Below are 19,492 nucleotides of genomic sequence, written 5' to 3' on the forward strand. Positions count from 1 at the left end.
CCAATCACCTAATTTGTAATTCTTAGACAGTTGCAAGATCTTTTGCATTTCATAGGTTATTCTGGGAGGAGGAACCTTCATCAAGAGGCAGGACACAGGATATACAAACTGGTCAATGAACTCACAGTATGAATAAGGAGAGTGCTGGACTTGATGAAATACAGATGACCAAAAGACAACAGACCTCTTTTCTCCCTTTGAATCCATTTTCTTGATAGGGCATTGGAAGATTTCAGATTGATAAAACATGAACAAATGATAGATATAGGAGGAATATTTGAAGATTCCCTGCCTATCTAGTCTAGTGAGTTGGTCATGGATTTTGTTTGATATGAACCTGGCATAATTATACTTGACAGCAGGAGGCTTTCCTTGGCTGAAAGAAGACAATATAACCAGGACTGTCTCATCTACAAGTTCACTTGTTGTGAAGCCCAACACATAGGATATCATATCTACCAGCAGTTGGCCCACCTCATTGAAATGGTCATAAGGAAATGGGGGTGGTTACTTTGGTTGGCAATCTGCCCTCATAAATGTCTTAGCAATCATTTCAATCTTGGTACCAGGGGACCAAGAGGCATCTTCCAGCAAATCATTTATGGAAAAGGGCAGTAGTGTCTGAGTCTCTTTGAAGTTCAACATCTGGTTGATGGTGTCGGGAATGGTGTAGAAAAGTATACTTCCAGATGAAGACTTGACAGCCCTCTGACTTGGTTCATAATTTGCAGCACAGAGGTGAATAATCTCAGGAAAAATATTCACAGAAGGGAGGAAAAAATGGAGCAGATTGGACTCCCATATGCCAAACTTGTCAATTTTGTTTATGAAACTGTTTCTCAGCTGGCAGTAGGTGTGTAGATGATTCCTTTTGGCAACAAAGTCTTGAATAAGATAATCTGTATCGGCCAAGGGCATGGACTCAAGCTCTTTACTTGGTGGGTTGATGGGGGTAATGTTCAGAGCAGATGGAGTGGCCATTATGCAGCTTTGAATACTTGAGCTGAAAGAAGGGCTAATGCAACAACTGGCTAACAGATTTTGCTTGCAGAAACTAGCAGGAGTAGGCCAACTGAACTCAAATGTAACAGTAGCTGGACAGCTTGAGAGTTTATGCTGTAAGAGACCAATTTTGCAGAGTTTTGGGTCAATTTCCCTTTTTTTAGTGAATTTCTGGAGCTAGAGACTGTGAGGAATAGTGCAGAGGAGCAGAGAGTAATTGCAGTTTCAGTGGACGGACTTGAACAGTGGAACAGGGTATTTGCTAGTAAAATTGTAAATGGGCATAGGATTTATGAGGCTTTTTCTGAAATGAAGGGTTTCCAGTGGGTTAAATGGAGTCTTAGGTTCGGCAGAGTTACTATTTGGGGATTTTTTTCCAGGTTTACAGTATGTGCAGTGGATAAACATGAAGAACAGGAGCGAAACAGCGGCAGATACGACAAATACCTGATTCAAATGGCGCCGAAAGTGGACGAACTGGGGCGCAGGTAAACTATGAAGTCGAATTGCAGGCCTCAACAGCTTGCCTGATCGCTTTGAAGCATTGGGAGTGAGAAAATGAATGAAACAGGAGGCCAGAGCGCTCAAATGAACCAATAGAAATGAAATGTAACGGTCATTAGCGCGCTTCTTTTAAGCAAAAATGGACATTTGGCGCTTTTGGCGCTTTTTCGGGATGACGTCAGCGTGACGTCATCGGCGGGTCCCGGGTACGGATGGATGATGTGGCAGGATGACGTCAGCAGATGATGTCATCATGTACGGATGAGTGATGTGGCAGTGCGGTGGCAGTGGCACGGTAGCAGGGTGCGGGTACAAAGGGATGAGGTGGCGGCAACGTGGCACGGCAGCAGAGGCGAGGAGATGACGTCATAGGGGAGGACGTGGTGATGACGTCACACAGGCGAGGGCGGTAAGTGGTTTTGGGCGCACCGCCTTAGCGCCTGGGTGGTTTTGAGGGAGGGGGCTCCGCCACACCTGAGAGTTTGACGCATGGCGGGAGTACGACGGCAAAACCGCCGAACTCCCGGATGCTAAACCTTGGGTTGTTGGCGCGTGCTAAGGACCCGCCCACCGTAGATCTTGGGCGGGCCAGATCTGACGGCTGGCGGGGCGGGTAAGGTGGGGGAAGGTTAATAACTGGGCCCGCACGTTATTTAATTTAATTAATCACACGGTGGGTGGTTTAACGTTAATAAAGTGGGTTTTTCAGGATATACGAGCAAGGTAAAAAACTTTGGAAAATGGGTTTTGGGTTTATATGCACGCGGGGGTTAATTTAATGTTTAATAAAGCTTTTTAAACATTGAGCCTTTGGAAATAATGACTGCGGACGGTAGAAATGAAAGGTTATCAGTTTACCCGGGGGTTAACTGATCCCAGGGGAAAGGAGGAAGGCTAAATATAAGCCCCAGATGGACTTAATATTTCCCTAGCTTTTAGAACATATGGCTATAGTGCCAGGGGAGGGGATATTCATTATTTTTGGGATTTTATATAATTTTTGTAGTGAATGGGGATAGGGGAGTGGTTAGGGAGCTATATAATACAATTAGAAGTTAATATGATTATGGTGTGAAAGAAGAGCAAGAGGCTAAGTTCTAGCAGTAAAACTTAGATATAGGGGCAAATGAGAGTGGAAAGTGACTTTAGATAAGAAATATGGCTTCTTTCCCTTTAGGAAAGCCAACATTTTGACTTGATGTTTACAAAAATGAAATGGAATGAGGACTTGTTGGGCAGATCCCAAGGTCCTTTAGGGGGATGTTAGTAAGAGAGTTTGAGAGGGAGGAGAAGGGAAGTTAGACATGCTTCCAAAAATTCTGTCATTTAAACACTGCTTTGCTACCTCTGCCACTGATGAGATGAGTTTCCTTTGCCAGGCTAGAACTGAAGATGATCTTGTTTCTGCAACCCCAAGCTACCTACCCTTTGTACAACACCTAGCATTTTTTGTTACTTCAGGAAAGGTGCACTTAGACTTGCAAACCCTGATTTTTTTTTCTTTTAAACTGCCTTTCATATCTAAAACTACCCCTGTTTCTTCCAAGGGCCCAGATTAAGCTGTTGGGCTCCTTCATTCTCTACCTAGCTGCTACTCTACCAAGCTTAAGCTGTTTGGACAGATACATTCTCTATATTCTAAAGCAAAAAATTTAAACCTAGGGGAACCAAGCTTAAGCTGTTTGGCTTCCCCTTAACTGAGAAACCATTCAAAAATGGAACTTTTGCAGCATCGAAAAGATGAACATTTTTGGTACTTCCATTGTCAATCATGAAGTATGAAACCTGTTGCAACAGGAGGCTAACAGGTTCAAATACCAAGGACTAACTACCACGGACCAAAGGTAAGTTCTCCAACATATACGTGCTTTTCCTTGCGTGAAAGTGTGTGTATACGCATACGCGCCTTTGTAACGATCAACATGTGTGTATATGCGCCTTAGTCTAGGTGAACCTGCGTATATGTATTTTCCTTCATTCTGAAAGCCTGCACTGAGATCTGTCACCAGAGAGAGTTGCCATCAAGGACAACACCTGTGCCATAGCTCCAAATCTGTGCCATAATGCCAACAATAACATTGTGACTTGATTTCTTTGTTGAATAGAGATTATGAACCTTTTCCCAAAGGGCTTTAGCTATTGAACATTGACCAACTTTTGTTTTCACAGAATTTGGCAAAACATTAAACATTACATTCATGGCCTTTGAATTGTACCTTTTAGCTTCGTCGATAGATGTGTCTCCAGAAACAATTGATTCCCATACTCCATATGCTTGCAAAGATACTTCCATCCTGGATTCCCATATCCAATAATTATCTGCATCAAAATCAGGGGTTCGTACACAATACTCACTTTCTTGAGATTTTTTTGTACATGTACCTTCCTTTGAAATCCTTGTAACCCACTTCTTCTTTGACTTTCCCATCTCTATGCTCTGAAAATTGACTTCCAGTGGTTAATTTTGTTACTGTAGGACCAAGCTCTGATACCAATTGTTGGAAAATACTGGGGGGGTGAACCAGTATTCCTTAGCAATTAGCACTTTTAAATCTTTTCAGAGCATTAGTTAATCTTCAATTATCATTAATGTTTATGCATTAATAACAGTGAATAAAAGAACACAGGAGCAACAAAAAAACTTAGGTGGAAAACCCCCTCCGGGTCAAAAACCACCGAACGATTTTTTAATAATTCTTTAATCTTCAACTCCAATTGAAAAGAAAGCTCCAAATTCCTAGAATCTAGAAAAGAATTCTTCTCCAGCTCCCACTGGATGGACACTCCAACTTCCAAGATTCTTCGGTAGTCAACTGAATGGATACCCAAACATCCAATGAGCTACAACTTGACACCCTAGCATCACCCTACCACCCTAAAGTTTTCATAGGCTTGAACTTGTTGGTGACTTCATGCACCAGCCTAGAACCACCCTACCACCCTGTAGAAGAATAAAATAAGAATGGACTCCTGTACCAGGGAAAATGGTCCACTTTACAATGATATAGAATGATGTAGAAGAAGAAGACACACTAGACCATAACCCCAACTATGACACAACCACCTAATGATGATCCTAGACCTCCCAACACTGCCTCTTGAAATCTTGGCAGATAGACACTTGTACAACTTTTACAATGATGCTTTTACAATGACTATGTACAATGATACTTTTACAATGATTGTATGCAGTGCTTCCCACTTGAAGACTTCATATGGTGAAATTCTTGCTATTGTTCTACACCTTGATTGCTGCTCTTGTCATGCTACCCTTTCTCACTCTTTTGAACATTATATTATGCATTGAGTCTTCTCTTGATGAATATATAATACCTGCAAAAAGTCTTCAAGGAAATACCCATGACATGATAATAGCAAAACTTACCTCATCCTGCAGAGCATATGTCAGTGCTAAAAAAAAACAACAAATTATAATACAAAGAACCTAATGCAATTAAGAAATGAACATGCATATATAGAAGATACTTACCTGTAGCTTACCTCTGCTGCATCATTTTTCCACACCTTGCCCCTTGATCTAGTTTTTCTTGCCTTCTAGGAGAACAATATTTAATCTGATGTATCTCTGTGATTTTAGATCCCCAATATGTGATATTTGGTCCTATAGTATCCCTCTGAGTCTTCTTTCCAATGCTACAGGTCTGACCTGATGTGGACTCTTCAAGACAAAGTTATGCCCAATCTCTCACAATGACCTAATTATGGACTAGTTCAGTAGATCGAAATTGTACGGCGTGCCATGTGTAACTGTTTCCTAGTTTGGCTCTAAACTTGATACACATAAAACTACAGTCTGTGCACTATCCGCCACTTTTTATAGAATTCCAATCCTCTTCTCAGAGAGAGAGTTATGACGATTTTCCCAAGGTCACTTCTTTGCAATGAAATTCGAGGGCCTACAAAATCCCTAACTTCCACAGATCATATCTCCAAAAATATAGCGAAACAAGATCGGAAATTCGGTCACGACATTCATCAGGATTGCTAAGAAAATGGGTTTTGATTTTAGAATCTAAGACTTTGCAGAAATGAAGTTATAGCGACAATGCCACAATCACTTCATTTGGAGGATATATGAGATTTCTTTTTATAGAGTTTAGAGGGGATTCTATAGAGAACGTTGGAGGGATTTTAGGAGCTTAAAAAATTATTAATTATTGACTCTTAAATTACCAAAACCAATTATGAGTGCCATGCCACAAACCCATAGGGTTTTAGCCCACTAACTGGGGTTACTAACTTCAAACATGAATATCTCTCAAACCGTGAAGAATTACTTGGTGAGCCATATATCAATGGAAACATCTCAACGAGTAGAATCCATCTAGAAGATCCTTGACTCAAAATAGAGTAAGTTGTCAAGTCAAAGTCTCCTTGCAATATCACGGTAGCCCATAGTGCTGCTTGGGTTGACATCAATGACAACCTTAGATCTTCATTAGATCAAAAAATATAAGACCTGATATGTGTTTTGTTGTAAATATTTTTAGTCAATTTCAGTTGGAGCCTCATCATGACCATTGGATAGTTACTAAGAATATTCTTAGATATATCTGCGGAACTATATATCACTACCTAAAGTATGATGGAAAGGAAGTTAAGTTGACAGGTTTTACATATTCTTATTGGGGTGGCAGTGAAACTGATGGAAGAAGCACTACTAGTGGATGTTTCAGTTTAGGGTTTGCAATGAGTTCATGGATGAGTAGAAAACAAGATCCTATTGCTTTAAGTAGTGTCGAAGCTGAATACATTACTACATGTGAAGTAGGAAAGGAAGTTGTTTGGTTGAGAAAACTCTTGTCAGATGTATTTGAAAAGCCTATGGATCCTACTATAATAAATTGTGATAATCAGAGCAACATCAAGATGTCTAAAGACCCTGTATTCAATGCAAGGACGAAGCATATCAACAATAAGTACCACTACATTAGGAGTTTGGTACAATATGGGGTCGTAAAGTTACAATGTATTCTGATAGATGAAAAAGTAGCTAATGTGTTGACGAAGTCTCTTCCGAATAAGAAGTTTGAGTATTTTAGAAGCACGCTTAGATTGGTTGACATTGCATATTTAATTGATAAGGAGAGATGAAGCATCTAATGGCAGATGCTTGGGAGGGCTTCTAGCCGACCTATGTGTGTTTGATGTCCTGATCCCAAAGAGGGAGGGTGGCGTTGGTCTTAGAGCTCTGACCTTGGATACACACCTAGATCCCTGGGTTGACGATTAGCTAGTAATCCTGATGGTATCTAGATTGGCTGAAAGCTTTAGTCCATCTTAGTCCCACCTAGATAGATAACCCTGGTCCACTATCTAGTCTATGGAACTGAGTGTGCCTGAACTCTTCGTAGTTCATGTGTTTTTGAGATATTCCATGTAATTGTGTGTGTGTGTGTGTGTGTGTATATATATATATATATATATATATATATATATATATATATGAATACCTCCCTAGTTAAGAGGGAGTGTTGAAGAATGTAACTAGGTTCAGTCTTCATAATTGTATAATGCAATTTATTTGTCAAAAGAAATTTTATTATTAATAAAATTGACTTATTAAAGCATGAGTTTCATGCTCCTGTCATCATTTTTTTAGGAAAAAGCCTCCATTTTAGGCTTCTAGGCTTTATATTGAGTTAATAGAGTCATTGTCAATTTTATTAGACCCTCCTTGGATTTTTGTATCATGTAAAGATAATTATTTTTGAGTCAAATAGGTCATTTGACACCTCCACACCCTATCTTGATGAATTCAGCCTACATTAGGGCAATTTGACCCACATTGTTATAGGGAAAACTAGTGTCGATTCAAACTGCTAGTCCCACTAAGATGGGTAGCTATCTTAGAAACAAACAATGAAAGCTTTTCAAGAGTTCCTTTAAGTGTGATAGATGGAAGAGAAGAAAAGAGGACCAACCTGGATCTTGCGCTTTTATCCTAGCTTGATTTCTCCCTTCCTTGATAGAATTTGCCACTCCTCTCCTACTTCTCCCGCTTCAAAGAGTACTTGTAGAGTCAAAGTAACAACAAACTATCAAAGCATCTCTATCTAAAACATCATAACCAATATGGAATCAAAAACACATTGACCATACAATTGCATTCATAAACAATAAGATTCACAAATACAAGATCATATGGAGGAAAACTCAAAGAACTTTATTAATAGTAATGTAAGAGAGGATTACAACCTAGCTGTCTGATCCAACATCATCCTCCCAGTTGTAGAAGCCCTCTTCACCTCATGAACAAGCAAATCACCCAACAATGCAATGTCTCTTCTCAACAAACCAACAACACTTCCTTACAAAATACAAAATTCCAGCCTCTAGATCTCTCAGATGAGTGATCCATATATAGATATCTTGCAAGGGTGTGAGTCAGCTCTAGGTTTTTGATTACTGTCATTCCACTGATAATTCTTTGTTCCACTTGGAGATTTCATGATCTCTTACTCATCCCTGGGCGAATTCAGAGAGGCAAGTGTCACAGGAGAAGTTTCTGGAAGATTCCATGATCATCCACCTTGCAAACTATCTCTGCCATTTGTCTATTCTCGCTCATCGCACCCCACAGAATGCCATTTTAGTATGCATCGCACTTGGCCAGTTAGGCAATCAGTATGCATCGCACCTTGTCCATGGAGCAGCCTGCATGGTGCAGTTTTGGCCAGTTCTGAGTAGTTTTCATGTGGAACTTCTAGGAAATGATGTAATCAGCTGACCATGATCCATTAGGGTATGAAGCAACACTTTTAGGGACTTGAGGAGTCCTTAGTTTATGGACATATGAGTTTGGGGTTGCAGTGCCCAAATATGTGCCCCCTAAAGCATGAGGTCGTAAATCTTCTGATATCGGGTGAAATGCTTTATTGATGAGGATTCGAGGTATTCGAACTGGAAGGTGACCTGTATAAGATACAATACAATACATCATCATCATATTATTTTCATGATCTACCTGATTTGGGCATTCCCATGCTCAGTTTTATAAATTCATTTTCATGTACATAGGACAGACAATCGTCTATTGTTGCAAACTGGTGATTCTTCGCATGAAGAGTCATCTTCCCTGGCTAGATGACTATCTGTGCAGCTTCTGTGTACAATTGATGTCTTTATTTTCTTGAATATATCGCAGCCTGGATGGATGAAACTAGATCCGAGGTCTTCAAAACTCGTCCAATCTTCGCCCGATGTACAAGTTGATCCATGTGAAAAGATGTTTTGAAGTCGAACATGGAAAGACATCGCCTGATTACCAGCTAATAATGTGAGCCGTTAACAGATGTGAGAGGAATCACCGATAATGATGATGACCCTCAAGGTACTATAGTACAATTCACATGGTGTGAATATATGAGCCGATGCCAAACACCACGCAAAGTCTTTCGGTCGTAGGTCATTGATGTAAACCTGTCGTCGGAAGTGAGAAACTTGCCATTGAAGCATGCAAGCTTCAAAGTACTGAAAGGGTTGTTTTTGGGTCAACTTTCTTAGATAATGAGCTGATGTCAGCAAGAAGTGACCTGTCGTAGGAGGGCCTTGATGTATCCCACATCTACGACATGAAACAGAGCAAATGATTTTTGTGGAGGTGAAAACGATTTGATGATATGAGGTTCAGGAATGGCGGTCATGAAAAATGAAGAGTGGATGTAATGCAGTGGATGAGGCATATGCTGGATGGTGAATTATTTGTAGGAATTCTCTTGAACATATTGGCGACACTAATGGGCTGGTATCGTTAACCCCATGGATGGCACAATGGACCAATGGTGACGGTGAACGGAAAAACCCAACCCAACTCAATCACGGTGATGGAGTGAAAGTGTCATGTTCAAGAGCGACTTGCTACCAATAGAGTTCTTCAAGTTTTCTTCCCATTTTTCCCCAGTCATTGCTGACCAGTACCTCTTTATTTTTGACAAGCTTGAGGAGGATAACATATGCTTGGTCTATAATTTTCCCTTCGGGCAAACCTGTCGCTTTGTGTTTAGCGAGCCTAGCGTCAGTGAGACTCGTTCTTGTCTGGGTGGACAAGTTTGTCGCTATTGTTTTAACGAGTTTAACGACAAAGATAACTCGGTCCTTTTCTTATTTAGAGAGTCTGAATGGATGAAAAGGAGACTCCAACAGTCCTTTTTCATGGCATAATCCCTTAAGTCCGAAAAAGTGTAAAATAATACAAAAGGGATGAATTTTCGATAGTTTTAACGAGTTGACAAAGACAAGCACTCGATATTTTTGTTTTAATAATCCCTCAAGTTCGAAAATATTAAAATATATGAGAGGGATGGCGTTCCCCTTACTTTAACGAGCTATGAAGGCTAATAGCTCGACAATCTTTTTATATTTAACAAGTCTAAAAAGAGTTTAAAAGAGGCTCGTTTTTTAGGAACAAGTGATATTTCTGGGTAGCAGCTGGTTCCAGGTAAATTTGGAACTTCTCAAAACATGGCAGTGTGAAGTGGGTGGCAATCAGAATCACTCGTCGCAGATGTTCCTCAAAAGGGTAAACAATCAAGTAGAAGCGTATGGTCGGCCAAATGAAGTGGAGGTGACGGAAGGAACACAACCAAATTTCAAAACAACAGATAGCAAAGCGATCACAAAGGTTATTTACCAAAGGCGGGTTTATTTTTTTAATGAGCTTGAACCTTGTGCCAACATGTGCTCAGTGTAGGTTGATTTTTTAACGAGATTGAACCTTACGGGAACATTGCTCTTACCAGTCTTTTGATAATGTCTCTTGGTAGATTTATTTTTTAATGAGCTTGATCACTACTATAACATGTGCTCATGACCTTTTTATGTAAGCTAGAAACGACCGAGCTATGAGGTTAAAGGGTTAAGAACCTACAAACTAAGAAAATCAAGGGTCGTTTTTCACTTGCATGCAAAGGTTTGCATGCTCCCAGGTCTTTCAGTAAAAGGAGAATTTTCTAGGTTATCAAATGAAAGTCCTGCGATTAGGCAGGATCGTTTCTATTGGGAGACAAAAACTCTTCCTTTGTGATGTCCATCGAAATAGACAAAGGTGATTGCTATGAGCTTCCAATCACATAACGTACGAAGGTGAATGATGTGAGCATCCATTCACAATTGTACAAAGGAAATAATCACATCAAACTGATTACATAACCTATACGGGAATGTTATTCAGTCCAAGTATTATGACCTTTCAAGAAAATCTCTCTTTTCCTCTGGGTTCGCTTGTCGAAACAGACTAGGGTGCATGCCCCCTAATATTCATCACACTTACCAAACTACCCGCAGTAATTAGGTGGATGGGATGAAGACAAAAGAGACATTTTTTATGCGAAGAGACCATTTAGGGATGATGGTTGATTTATAGATGTGTTTGAACTGGGAAATGAAAGCTCGTCGACAAGCTGTACCAGTCTGCCTTCATGTCGAAAACACATCACCCGAAAGAATGTGGAGACAATGGCTTCCATGCTATATATATAATCACGTCCAAGGAGTAGATTGTAATCTAGTGGACCTTGGACTACCATTACATTAAAATGAACGGTTTTCTTTCTAAAAGTTATAGGCAACTTTGGAAGGATCCCTAATGGTCAACTGGTTCCTTTGTTGAAGCCTGACAAATTTTGTTTTTCAGGCAAAAGCGATGGCGAACCAAGCGCTTTCCAAGCAGTTGAGGAAAGGATACTCACCGAAGCCCCTTCATCTATGATTGTGCCAGACACGATCATTTTGTACACCTGTACTATGATTCGGAATGGTACATTAGATGGAAGGTGAGGTTTCGCTAGTTGATTCCAGTCAAAGAAAACAACTAGATTGCTCAGAGGAGGTACCAGATAAATGTCCAGATAAGATTCATGAACTGGGGGGGTCACTTCCTATTCTGAAGGAATGGGTGGATTTCCCCCAAGTTCATAAGTTTCATGAACTAGGAGGGTCTCTTCCTGTTGTAAAGGAATGGGTGGATTTCCCCCAAGTTCATTAGACTCTATATTGACAAAAAGAATTTGAACAGTGTCGTTCTCATCCTCTTTGGAAACTATATCATCTGAAGGTGGATTTTCTAAAGGCAAGACTGGGTCGACTACCATCTCAACCAGTTGACTTTGATTCGGTATGGACTCAAAAGGCTCACATTCAATGATAGGCGATTCGATCGACAATTGAGGTATGTCAATCAGGTTTTCAACTAGCGAAGGACTTGGCAAGAGTTTCTTGTATCCAGGTGGAAGTTGCTGTGGTGAAGTAGGACGGTTATCCAAAATGCTTTTGGCTTCATCCAGAAAAGGACAACGGTAAAGAGTGTGATCACCTTCACATAACCTACATGGAACTCTAGCTTTTCCTTTCTGTCGATTGACTTCGTTTTCACTAGTTGATGGTGTGCTGTCAACTTGATTGTCAAGGGTTGATGACACCGAATGGTGCAACCGGGGAGACCATTCTCTCAAGATCCGCAGGATGCAAGGGAAATCTCGATGGTAATGGTTCTCCTTGCAAATTGCGCATGGAGTTTTTGGTTTGGAAACTTTAGTGTGTGGATTTTCGCCAGACGATGCTTTGGTGTTCCCTTGTTTAGCTGGCTTCTTCTTCTTCTCCTTCCCTTTCTTTTTCTTCTTAGTTACTTGGTTTTTAGTGTCACTAGTTTCACCAAGCGAAGAGGAAGAAGGGGAAGGAGAAACAAACGAAGTAGAAGGTGAAGGGGTAACTTCAATATCATCTGGTTGCTGATTAGATTGTTGAGGAATTGCAGTGTTTTGAACGACAGAGGTCGATAAAAGCCAGACTGGCAGGCCGATTGTGATTCCTGGAAGGGAAAATGTAGCCATATATGGAGAACCAATATCTCCCCAAGAGGAGAAAGGACTAGGATTCCCGCCAAGGGGGATTCCTTGATTGGTAGGCTCTATTATCTCAACCTCAGATCAACATAGGAACAAGGATGTTTTTCCGTTTAAAAGAAATTTTAAAGACACTTGGACGCAACTTTCTTTTTCAATTTTTAAGAGTCGAGAAAAAGCTAAAGGTGACTCTAGTCGCCTTCGATTTTTAATGATCCTGAAGTGACAAGTGCTCAGATGGACCTTTTCTTTTAAGGAGTCGAAAAGGAATGAAAGTGACTGCTCTAGAAGTCTAGCTAGAGGGTTTACCAAATCGATCGTAAAACTGAAAAATACACCTTGGTGATAAATGATAGAGAAATTACCAAGGACTTATGTACAACAGTCAATCTTTCCGAATGCTGTGTTCAGTGCATTACGATCGATAGGGCGGCAGACACAGCTTCCTAAGGATAAAGGATAATAGCCTATTGTGGTCTCCCAATATATACACAATGGTACAGGGAGCACAAGTCTGTATTGGCACTTGTCGTATCAAAGAGGAGGAATCACCCAACCTATGATGAAAATGATAGTTACCAGGTTTTATGATGCCGGAACACATCTCTAGCCTAGACTTCTAGATGTGTTGCGTTAGATTCCAAAGCGTTTTTATGTTCATTAAGGTTTATTTTATGGTTGATCTTGCTTAGAATTTTGTCTTTCAAGGTTCACTGTGTGATGTAAATGTGAAATTCTTAAATATGCAATCTAAAATGATAAACAATCGTTTATGTTCTTTTAGCAATGAAAATTCTAGCTACAAAGGAAAGAAGATGACGATTTTCTTTCAGCGAAGAGCATAGAGCACACACTAAATGCACTTTCCTAAACCAAAATCATAAGCAATAAAAATGCAGATGCACATGCATGTATTTGTTTTCCGCTTTCTTAATGTGTGAATGACAAAAGGAAATCTAAGTACAGATCTGAACTATTTTCTTTCAAAGCAATAGTACTAACAATTTTCTCTTTTCAAAACGAAAGGAGGACTAAGACGACACTTTTCAATTTTGAATTTAACACTGTTTTCGAAACTTGAAATAACTAATAATTTCAAAATAAATTACAATGAAAAAAGTACAATCAACTATCTAGAAGAGGAAGACTTTACGACACCCTTCTTTTGATTGAGAATGACAATTACGACACTTGTATCAAAAACGACAGTTCGATTAGGCTAATTTCGACAAATGAGGATTGCAAATGATCAACAAATACACAAAAACATTTACAATTCCTAACTGATGGAGGCTGAAATAATGTGAAGGAAGATGGTTACAGCAAGAAGGTATTGATCATGAGCAGCAAAACTACTGGATAAAGCTGAAAACAAAGAGAAAAAACCAAATTTTAGAGAAGAAAACACAGTTTACTCTATCATTGCACCTGCAACACAGGGAAACAGGGATGCATCTCACTTACACATACGGGAGGTGCGATGCATCCAGGTTTCACAGTTCAGACAGTGCGATGGGCCAAGGAGCGAAACTGAGCTTGGTTTTTGCTCAAAACTTGCAGCTAAGTTCAGTGATTTAGGCTGAGTAATGATGGACAGTAAACATAAATCATAAGGGTAGGATCTGATGAGGTTCTGAGCTACCACAAGGGAACTTAAGATGCTTTTTAAGTTAGATTTTCAGTTCATAAACCAATCCGGAGATTGATTGAAGCAACGTTTATCTACTCCGCAATTGCATAGCAAAGGCGTTTCGAAGGTTTGCTGGCTAACTTAAGGCTCCATCTGTAGTTTATAAAGCAAACAATAAACAAACAAAACAAACTATTCGTTCCCCAGTGGAGTCGCCATTTTGTTATAGGGAAAACTAGTGTCGATTCAAACTGCTAGTCCCACTAAGACGGGTAGCTATCTTAGAAACAAACAATGAAATCTTTTCAAGAGTTCCTTTAAGTGTGATAGATGGAAGAGAAGAAAAGAGGACCAACCTAGATCTTGCACTTTGATCCTAGCTTGATTTCTCCTTTCCTTAATAGCATTTTCCACTCCTCTCCTACTTGTCCCGCTTCAAAGAGTACCTGTAGAGTCAAAGTAACAACAAACTATGAAAGCATCTCTATCTAAAACATCATAACCAATATGGAATCAGAAACACATTGACCATACAATTGCATTCATAAATAATAAGATTCACAAATACAAGATCATATGGAGGAAAACTCAAAGAACTTTATTAATAGTAATGTAAGAGAGGATTACAACCCAGCTGTCTGATCCAGCATCATCCTCCCAGTTGTAGAAGCCCTCTTCACCTCATGAACAAGCAAATCACCCAACAATGCAATGTCTCTTCTCAACAAATCAACAACACTTCCTTACAAAATACAAAATTCCAGCCTCTATATCTCTCAAATGAGTGATCCATATATAGATGCCTTGCAAGGGTGTGAGCAAGCTCTGGGTTTTTTATTAGTGTCATTCCACTGATAGTTCTTGGTTCCACTTGGAGATTTCATGATCTCTTACTCATCCCTGGGCGAATTCAGAGAGGCAAGTGTCACAGGAGAAGTTTCTGGAAGATTCCATGATCATCCACCTTGCAAACTATCTCTGCCATTTGTCTATTCTCACTCATCGCACCCCACAGAATGCCATTTCAGTATGCATCACACCTAGCCAGTTCGACAGTCAGTATGCATCGCACCTTGTCCATGGAGCAGCCTGTATGGTCCAGTTTTGGCCAGTTCTGAGTAGTTTTTCAGGTGGTACTTCTGGGAAATGATGTAATCAGCTGACCATGATCCTTTAGGGTATGAAGCAACACTTTTGGGGACTTGAGGAGTACTTAGTTTATGGACATATGAGTTTGGGGTTGCAATGCCAAAATATGTCTATAACGCACATAAGAGGCTATATATAAAAATGAATTTTTATCCATTTGTATCACTCACTTAACAAGTTTGATACAAAAGAAATAGAGTCAAAAAAAGTGTAATGTTGCTAGAGAAGGAAGAATATTGCAAGGAAAGACAAAATCAAAGTTTTGGGCCATCTATCTCTCACACGTGTGAAGTTACTAGGCATTTATAGGGGTTGAAAATATGAATTCTACTACAGGTCGAAGTTTTTTGTAGGGAGGTCGAACTTCTACTGCTGCAAGGTAAAAAATTTAGGTCAAAGTTGTTGGGAATTTATCGCTTGGAGAAGAAGGAAGGGTTGACTTGGTGATTGGAAGAAGTCTATGCCTAGGTCAAAGATTCTTGGATTATCTCATCTTGTCTTTGAAACTATTAAAGGAAGAGTTATGACTGGGTTTTCCCCTCATAGCAGGTTTGCCTTAGTTGTTTGCCTACATCTTGCATCTCCTATTCTTGTGATCTTCATACACATATAATTTGATAATTTCTTGATGAAACATAATTTAATAAAGAAGTAAAAAAATCCAACATTATTCACAAGTAATTATCAAGAAGAGGAATCAAAACCTTAACTCTTATTAGTGTTGGTTTCTCAACATTGTTGCCTCTCCGGATCTAGAAAACTTCCTCTGGATCATTGGCCCTGCGCCTCTCCATCTCTTCTTCCCTTCTATGGCTCGAACTCTTTTGAAAACTACTGTTTCTCTCTGGAAAATCGAACTCTCCAAGGGAATTGATCTCTTGTGTGTGTTCTCCATCCACCCATCAACTTATTTTTATAGTATTATGTTGGGACTCCAATGACCAAGATTAAATCTTAATCAATGGCTAAGATCATGTTGGAGTCAATCTGTGCGATTTTCTAGATGGTTCACATCTTATCTCAATTAATTATGATTAATTAACCCCTTTTCCTAAGTTTAGACGTAGGAAATATTTAAAAATAGTCTAATAATCTAATTGATACAATTGTAGGTGGAATTTCTAGAAATGATTTTTGAGTTATGGAGAAATCATGTGTTTTAGATTCTCCACAAAGATTTGATACTAGAACACCGCTGATGCTACAAAAAATAACACTCCCTCTTAGCGAGGAAGGTGTTCTAGTGTTGCACTGATGTTACAACACCATGTCTTTGTATCACCCTTTGTCACATTGTTGATGTCTAGCCACTGTGGCTGACAGCCACTGCCCACCAACCATTGCACAAATTTGATGGTGCATTCATGCTGCTACTGACACTGCCATACTACTGCCAAATATGCATCTACACTACAACTCCCTCTCATCTATTGTGCCTGCTACTACAACTACTGCAACTGAGAAGCTTCCTAGATACTGAATCAATTATGTTTGTTGCATTTTTCTCTGTAGAAATTTTGAATAATTTAACACATATTCAACAGAGATTATCCTGATCATGTACTATTGCGGAATACATACACAATACATAAGCTCCTCTATGTTGATCATCAATATAGCAGCATCAATAACAATAAAACATCAAGAGCATTCACACATTAACACAGTATGTAACCTGGGGAAAGCATCTCGCTAAAAACCCCAACTATCTGTATATTAATGATTGAGACCATGTAACATTACAAAGTACAATGCTTATCACAAGCAATCCAGTACCAGCTCCACCTGTTACACACAATACAGCTCAGATCTGATCTCCAAATCTATTCCACTGCTTGCCTGCCTCCACTGCTCAATACTTGCTCAAGAACTGATGAGAATGGCTTACCAAACTCGTATTTCACCTCAAAATAATCACTCACACTTTGTTGGACGTGAGAAAAGGCTACAATACTGGGCAAATACGTGAGCAAACTCATTGGCATACTCAATCGCTTGATTGTGCAAGCTCTGGTGCACAACTATAGTCACAACTGATAGCAATCTGATTCTCTACCACCTGTCCCTGTTGAACTGAACATGCACTGACATGCAACTGAGTTAACTGATGTATTCATTATTTGCATCATGAGTTAATAATTAGTTTAACAACTCATCATTAGTCTATTTGCAGTTAGACTAATTACAACTAGTTTAACTAAGTCAAATTGAACACAACTCCATCAACTCCACAATGAACTCCACCAAACTCAACTGATTGAGTTCTAACTGAAATCATGCATGCAACAACTCAACTGACTCATAAGAAAAGCGTATTTCCTTCTGACAGCTGCATGTGCCACCTCTGTAGCTCAAACTGAAGTGCTCCAAGAGAATAAGATCATGTTTATAGTCCAAATATTATTATGAGACAATAATATTTGACTTTTCTATTTTTGACAGCCAGTCTAAAAATAGACTTTGATCACTCACACTGTGATCACTCACACTTTGATCAAAAAATAGAAGTCCATCTATTTTTTCCCAACTTGACCAATCATCCATAAACAACAACCTGCAATCCATAGACATGATCCATATGTCTAAAAATAGACATAGTCTAAAAATAGACTTGCGCCAAAAATAGCCTGCGGGCCCACTTAGTGAAGGCGACTCTTTTCACTAAGCTCCATCATCTTGTTGCAATCTCAACATCTCTTGAGTCTTGATTGGTACTAGCTACTGCATTTTCCTTTGAAGAATTTGTGTTCCTACTTACTCTGCATTGTGCCACTCTACATTGTTTCCAACACTTCATTGCACTCGTCAACACTTGACTACTACTAGTCTACAACTATCACTCTGGAATCTAACTTCATCATTGACACTGATCCATCCTACTACTAAATATTGTGGGCCCCATTAGCAAGGTAATGATCCATGAGGAGGACACCTCAAGGATCCTGCCCAAACTTTGTGGTGCTCTAGAACTATAGATCTATATCGCCCCACCTCACTCGTAGAAGTATACCTACAAGCACAGAAAAATCTTCATCTAAACTTGAGGACAACTTATCTATCTCTGTAGATGTTGTCGCCTGGTCCTCCTTCTCTTGCTTGTCCTTATTCGTAAGAGGAGATTGCATATTATAGCAACCACTCTTGCCACACCTAAAGCACTTGATCTTAGATAATTCCTTCTTCTTCTTCTTCTCCCCTTGTCTTGGGATAGGACCCTTGATGCTAGGGCCACATTCTCCTCTTCCTTATCACCTTTCACGCCCTTGTTGTTGCTTCCATTGATGGTATGCTTAAATAGAGCATGCCTCAACTCCTCCTGCAATAGGTATAATGTTATGTCCCTATAATATTAGTGTATTCCCCTTATTGTTATTGTTTTTCCCATGCCTCCCTCATGTTTTTATTGTTGTTCCCCCATAGAAGCCAACTATTGTTATTATTGTGCCATTACATTATTATTGTTATGTAGGCTCTGATTATATTGTAACCCCTTAGACTCCTATGTATACCAAGGAGGTCCTATCATTTGTATCATCCAAGAATTATTCATTTATTTAGTGTAAATGAGATTTCCCCCTCCAAGAGGATAATTTTTAAGTCGTTGATCTATCTATTTGTGAGCTAGTTGCATAACATTTGGTATTATTGCTTTGGATTCTAGGGTTTCTCTTCTTCAAAAAGGTCATCTTGGAATTTTCATTATAAATTTTTTTCTACGAGGCTTCAGAAGATAAAATTCAAACCACATTGAGCTAAAATATTGGTGAACATCGTGTACAAATTTCAGATCATGGTTCACTATATTTTTGGAGATATGATCTGATGATGTTAGAGTTTTTGCAGGCTCCAAAATTCCATCTCAAACAGGTGACTTAGGGAAAATCATCATAACTTTCTCTCCAAGCATCAAATTTGAATTTCGTAAAAAGTGGCTGAAATTAAAGAGACTTTAGTTTTTTTGTATCATTTTCAGGGCCGAATTTCAAAAGTGACACTTGGAACTTTGTACAAGCTCACTTTACACAACAAGTCTATAATCAGGGCATTGTGGGAGAGTGGGCATAACTCTTTCTTGAAAAATCCAATATCGGTCTGACTTATGGGGTTGGAAATAAGACTTAGAGGACTACCATAAGATGAAATTTCAGATCTTGGAGATCCAAAATTATAGAGATACACCAACTTCAATATCAAATTCCTAAAAAAAAAAAAAAAAACGTGTGTAATTTTTTAAAGTTCGCAAAACTTTTATTTGAAAAATCAATTTGAAGTAATTACAAGGGCATAGTGAAGCATAGATATCATTATTTGATTCCAAAATGCCTCAAAACAAAAAATGGATACG

The 19,492-nt window shown here is 39.3% G+C and overlaps 1 pseudogene; it reads left to right on the top strand.

Annotated features, from left to right (window-relative positions):
- Window positions 1–1,311: 1,311 nt before the first annotated feature.
- Window positions 1,312–19,492, top strand: part of LOC149164268 (uncharacterized) — a 30,600-nt pseudogene continuing 12,419 nt past the window's right edge.

The sequence above is a fragment of the Pinus tabuliformis genome, chromosome 5_1 (assembly GCF_031772625.1).
Source record: "Pinus tabuliformis cultivar Carrire ecotype Pingquan chromosome 5_1, CPIR1, whole genome shotgun sequence".
Lineage (NCBI taxonomy): Eukaryota > Viridiplantae > Streptophyta > Pinopsida > Pinales > Pinaceae > Pinus > Pinus tabuliformis.